This window comes from Orycteropus afer, unplaced genomic scaffold (genome assembly GCF_000298275.1).
Source record: "Orycteropus afer afer isolate SDZICR_OR568_19922 unplaced genomic scaffold, OryAfe1.0 scaffold00050, whole genome shotgun sequence".
Lineage (NCBI taxonomy): Eukaryota > Metazoa > Chordata > Mammalia > Tubulidentata > Orycteropodidae > Orycteropus > Orycteropus afer.
In genome coordinates this window covers 2,817,071-2,823,709 of record NW_006921637.1, presented here as the reverse complement: position 1 = coordinate 2,823,709, position 6,639 = coordinate 2,817,071, and positions in this window count along the sequence as shown.

Genomic DNA, 6,639 nt, shown 5'->3' with positions numbered 1-6,639 from the left:
GTCTTGCTGTTGGAGACCTCTCGTATCACCCTCACCTGGGTCCCTGTGGCTGACTGTACCTCTGTCTGGCTTCCTGTCTTTTAATCCCCTTTCTCCTGCTCTTCTGGCCTGCTGCTTTGGGTGTCCCTGAGTTGTCCCTGGGGCTGACTGCTCCTCTGTCCATGTTCCTGGCTTTTATCCCCTTTCTCCTGCTCTTCTGGCCTGCTACTCCGGGTGGGCCTGAGTTTCCTCTCCTCACCTAATCCCTTCGGCTGATTGCTCTTCTCTCTGGCTTCCTGGCTTCTAATCCTCTTTCTCCTGTTCTTCCCGCCTGCTACTTTGGGCGTCCCTGAGTTGTCTCTCCTCACCTGTAACCCTGGGGCTGCACTATATCACACAATAATCTGTTGTGTTCCATAGAATTTTCATTGGCTAAGTTTTAGAAGTAGGTTACCAGGCCTTTCTTCCTAGTCTGTCTTAGCCCAGAACTTGTGCTGAAACCTGTCCACTATGGGTAAAACTACTGGTATTTACAATATTGGTATCATAGCTTCTAGTATCATAGCAACACACAAGCCACAGCACAACTGACAGACAGGTGGTGAATAGGTGGTGATAATGACTCCTTTTTTAAAAAAATAAATAAATAATAATCTCACCATAATGAGAAGTGTTAGATTTTTTTTTTAACTTTTTATTGTGATTTGTATGAAAGCTTACAGAGCAAATTGGTTTTTCCTTCAACAATTCAGACACATTTTGTTTTGTGACATTGATTATAATTCCAACAATGTAACATTACTCTTCCCACTTCCTCCCTGTGTTTACTATTTCCATTCTTCCTCCTTTCCTATCCCTTCATGCATTCTGAATTTTACTCCTTGGCAAATGCTGCTGTTTTGATCTTGTATGGTTGACTGTGATTGTTCTAAGGAGTGTATACCTCCCTGGTATTATTGTTCATGATATAGGCCTATCATTCAGCTGAAAGTTCAGTTCCCAGCTTGAAAAGTATTAAGGGCTGTAGCCTCAAAGTTTCTACCAATCTCTATCAGACCAATAAGCCTGGTCTTTTTATTATTATTATTATTTTCAATTTTGTTCCACATTTTTTCCCCATTCTATCCAGGATCTCCTATTGTGATCCCTTTCAGGGTGGTCAACACTGGTAGGTAGCAGGGTACCATTTGGTTCCACTTGTCTCAGAGTTGTGGAGACTGGGGGTCACATGGTCCATTAGTCCTTTGGACTAATTGTTTCCTTAAGTCTTTGATCCTCTTCACGCTTCTTTGCCCCAGATGGGGAATGATAAATGGTTGCACCTCAGATGGCCACTCACAAGCTTTTAAGAGCCCAATTGCTACTCTAAAGTAGAATATAAAACATTGTCTTTGTGGACCATGTTATGCCAACTGAACTTAGGGTTCACTGAGACTATAATCCTGAACCCCTACTCCCAGCAACTCATTCCCTCAAGGTATTTGTTTATGGCTAAGAAGTTTTCATAACTTTGCCACCTGCATGCATGCATATATTTCACTGCATATAAATACATATGTAGATATAACCACTGCCAAAGCTACATATGGAAGGAAGAGGGGGCAGTCTACTTCTGTAGAGATACTGCCTCAGAAACCCAAGGAGGGGTCACTATGAGTAGAAACCAACTCCAAGGCAGTGAGTTTGGGTTTGTTTGTTTTTTTTTTTTTTGCAAGCTACATATGTTCATGGGTATAGTCCCATTCTCCTTCCAACCCTGTTCAATTTGAGTGTCTATCTACATATCCACTCATAAATTATTGTCATTACTGTTATTTTAGGTGTATGGAATAGTATTTCCCTTTGTTGCTTTTAACTCTTGTACACCACCCAGTGTCTTTCTTTGCCTTGATCATTTTGTGCTGACCTCCCACTTATTATATATTGCCTTTCCCAAGTTAATATGTGTCAACCCTTTCGTTAGTGATTTACTCTCCCTTCCCCTCCCACCTCTGGTAATCATCAAAGAATATGTGTATAAACCTTTTCTTGACTTTTTATAGTAGTGGTATCATACAATATTTGTTCTTTTATGATGGACTAATTTCACTCAGCATAACATCCTCTAGGTTCACCCATGTTATGTTTCACAGATTCTTCATTATTCTTTAATGTTTTGTAGTATTTCATTGTGTGTATTTCATTTAGTGTACCATAGTTTTGTTTATCCACTGATCCACTGATGGGCATTTATGTTGTTTCTATCTTTTTGCTGGTGTGAATAGATGGGTGAATGAACCATGTAAATGAACATGGGTGTGCATGTATCTTGTTCATGTCATGACTCTTATTTCTCTAGGATATATAGCTCATAGTGGGATTGCTGGATCATGTGATATTTCTATTTCCAGCTTTTTAAGGAAGTACCATATCATTTTCCACAGTAGTTGCATCATTTTATAGTTCCACCAGCAGTGTATGAGGGTTCCAGTCTCTCCATACCCTCACCAGTATTTGTTGTTTTCTGTTTTTTTTAACTTTGCTGTTAATGCTGGAATGAGATCATATCTCATTGTTGTTTTGATTTGAATCACTCTTAGGGAGCTCTGGTAGCATAGTGGCTAAGACACTTGCCTGCTAACCAGACGGCTGGTGGTTCAAACCCACCAGCCGCTCCTCGGAAGGAAGGTTGAGCAATCCTACTTCCGTAGTGATACTGCCTCGGAAACCCAAGGAGGAGTCGCTATGAGTCGGGGCCGACTCGACGGCACATAACAACAACAACAATGGCTAATAGTTGCTTTGAATAAGGAAGATGGACAATCTACTTCCATAAAGATTTACAGCCCCGGAAACCCAGCAGGGGTTGCTATGAATCGGAGTCAACTTGTTTTTCTTTTCTAGTGGCTAATAATCATGAGCATTTCTTTATATGTTTGTTGGCTGCCTGAATGTCTTCTTTAGTGAAATGTTTATTCATGATCTCTGGTCACTTTTTAATCATGTTGTTTGTATTTTTGTTGTTGATGTATTGAAGTTTTCTTTTCCCTTTTTTATTGTGCTTTAGGTGCAAATTTACAGAGCAGAATTTGTTTTACATTCAACATTTCATGTACATTTGGTTTCACTCCCCAATTACCATCCCCAATCCTAACTCACTCTCCTCCTCTCCCTTCCCAGTAACTCCTTGCTCCCTGTGCCCTTCTTAGTTATACACTCCTGTCTGTCCAGCTTTTACTCCATGTGAATGGTGCCCTTCTGGTGCCCCATGGCCAATTGCTCCAAGGGACGTATCTCTTTAGAGTAGGTGGGTGCATCATCCTGCGTTGAATGTTCTGTATGTAAGACTTATTTACTGTTGGGCTGAAAGCCAACCGTTAGGAATAAGTTTTCTCCCAGGCCCGAAGTGTATCCCAGGGCCATAGGCTTGAGGGTCCCACCAGACTCCATCCGGCTACTAATTCTGGTCATTATTGTGTTTTTGAATTTTGTTCCACATTTTTCCTTCCACTCTATCCAGGATCTCCAGTTTATTCCTTCCCGAGTGTTTGGCATTGGTAGCTGGGCACCATCTAGTTCTCCTAGTTTCTTCTTAGTTTTCTTTATTCTTCTTCACTTCTGATGATAGGACACTATTAGCTGGATCTTAGATGGCCACTCTAAAGTTTTTAAGACTCCAGTTACTACTCACCAAAGTAGGCTGTGAAACAAGATTTTTATGTATTTTGTTGTGTCAGTTGAGCCTGCTGTCCCCCAATACTATGGTCCTGAGTCAGCAGATGCAGTGGATCTCTCTACTATGGTGTCTGGCTGTCTATGCCTGTCTTCTGTTGCTTCTGTAACAATTGCGGGTATTTTGTATCACTAGAATCTGTGCAAGATTATCCTCAGCTGAATCTATCATTGGTGCAGGGTATATTCCTATTCACTGACCCCCATCTGATCTTCTCAGTTATCTACTTATTTATCTGTAGCATACTCTTTGGTGTTAATAGTAATGGAGTATTGTGGATATACTGGTATTAGTTTCTGTTGTCTATATCTTTTGTGCACAATTCAGTTTCATCCCTTTCCCAAATGTTATCATGCTGGTCACATGGATGACTCTTTCGATATCATCCCTCCCCTTACTCAACCCAGCGTGTGGCCCCCAACAAGTCCAAAATTATCCTCCCCCCTTCCTTTCCATCCCTGGTACCTACAACATGAGTTCCCTTCCCTAAGCAAACCCTTCCTTATCTTTTTACAGTAATGGGCTCATACAATATTTGGCTTTCTGTGATTGACTTATTTCACTCAGCATAATGTCCTCCAGGTTCATCCACATTGTGAGATGATTCACATATTCTTCATTGTTCTTTAATGTAGCATAGTATTCCACTGTGTGAATGTACCATAATTTTGTTATCCACTCATCTGTTGATGGCATTTAGGTTGTTTCAGTCTCTTTGCTAAAGTAAATTGTGCTGGGATGAAAATGGATGTGCATATTTCTGTTCATGTCCTGTCTCTCACCTCTTTAGGAGATATTCCTAGTAATGGAATTGCTGGTTCAAGAGATATTTCTATTTTCAGTTTTGGAAGGAAACACCATAGCATTTTCCACAGTGGTTGTACCATTTTACAGTGCCACCAGCAATGAGAGTTCCAATCTCTCCACACCCTTGCCAGAACTTAGACATCTCTTAATTTATCTATCATCTCTACAGTTTTTCTTACAAGTGATAATCCAATCTCTTCTTAAACATGACAGGGCAATATTTTTAAAGCTTTTCATTTTGATTATATGAAAGCTTATAGGGAAAATCAGTTTTCCATTTGACAATTCATATGCATTTTGCTTAATGACATTGATTGCAATCCCTTCAATATAACACCATTCCTCCCATTTCCTCCCTGTGTTTCTTGGTTCCATTCCTCCTTCTCTCCTAATCCTTCCTGGCTTCTGAACTCTGTCCTTGGGCAAATGCTGCCCCTTTGATCTCCAATGGTTGATTGTTCTAAGGAATGTGTACTTTCCTTGCATTATTGTTCACCTTGAGACCCTTCTATTGTATGGCTGAAAATTGAGCCACAGTAGTGAGTTCAGTTCCAGGTCCAAAGGGTGATAAAGGGCCATGGTCTCATGGGTTCCACCAGTCTCTATCTGAAAAGTTTGCCTGGTCTATTTTATCACTTTGAGTTTTTCGACATTTTCCTCCCACTCTATCCAAGATCTTCTAATGTGATACCTTTCAGAACAGTTGGTAGTGGTAGCTGGGCACCATTTAGTTCTCTGGTCTCAGGGTTATGTAAGCTGAAGTTTATGTGGTCTATTAGCCCTTTGAACTAATTGTTTCTGTATGTCTTTTATTTTCTTCACTCTTCTTTGCTCTGGATGGGGAGAGAACAATAGTTGCACCTCATATGGTCACTCACAAACTTTTAAGATCCCAGTTGTCACTCACAAAAGTAGGATGTAGAACATTTTCTTTGCAGACTATGTTGTGCTAATTGACCTTGATATCCCCTGAGACTATGGTCCTAAGTTCCCAGGCCCAGTGAATCATTTCCTCGGGATTTTCTATTATGGCTGAGAAGTTTTTATAACTTTGCCCACTGTATGCTTTACTATATTCATGGAAATATTTGCAGCATATAAATGGAAATATCCCAGGTCGAATATATATATATTTATTCATGAGTATAGTTCCATTCTCCTTCCCACACCTGTTCATCTTACATGTCTGTCTATGTATCTACTCATAGATTATTATTACTATTATTTCAGGACTGTGTTTTTATATTCACCTCTGTTGCCTTTAACTCTTATACTCCTTCCAGTGTCTTCCTTTGCTTTGATCATTTTGTGCTGACTTCCTCCTTATTGTATATTGCATTCTCCTTTACCCAAGTTAATATGTGTCTTTATACCTTCTAGTTACTGATTTACAACTCTGTCCCTTCCCATCCCTGTTGTTGTTTTTAGGTGCTGTCAGGTGTCTCCAACTCATAGTGACCCCATGCATAGTAGAGCAAAAAACTGCCCGGTTCTGTCCTGTGCCAGCCTCATGATCCTTGCCATACCTGAGCCCATCATTGCAGCCACTGTGCCAATCCATCTCATTGAGGGCCTTCCCATTCTTCATTGACCTTCCACTTTACCAAGCATGATATCCTTCTCCAAGAAATGGTTCCTCCTGACAACATGACCAAAGTAGGTGAGATTAAGTCTGGTTATTCTTGTTTCCAAGGAGAATTCTGGCTGCACTTCTTCTAGGACAGATCTGTTAGTCCTTTTATCAGTCCATGGTACTCAGGATTTTCTTTCAATACCACAACTCAAAAGCATCAACACTTCTTCGGTCTTCCTTGTTCACTGTCTTGCTCTTCCATGTGTCAGAGGTGATTGAAAGTGCCATGGCTTGGGTTGTTGTTGTTGTTGTTGTTAGGCACCACTGAGTCGTTTCCAATCCATAGCGACCCCATGCACAGCACAATGAAACACTGCCCAATCCCACGGCAGCTCCATGATCCTTGCTATACTTGAGTCCATCATCGCAGCCACCGTGTCAATCCATCTCATTGAAGGTCTTCCCCTCTTTCATTGACCCTCCACCCTACCAAGCATGACATCCTTCTCCAGGGAATGGTCCCTTCTGACAACATGACCAAAGTAGGTGAGATGAAGTCTGGCCATTC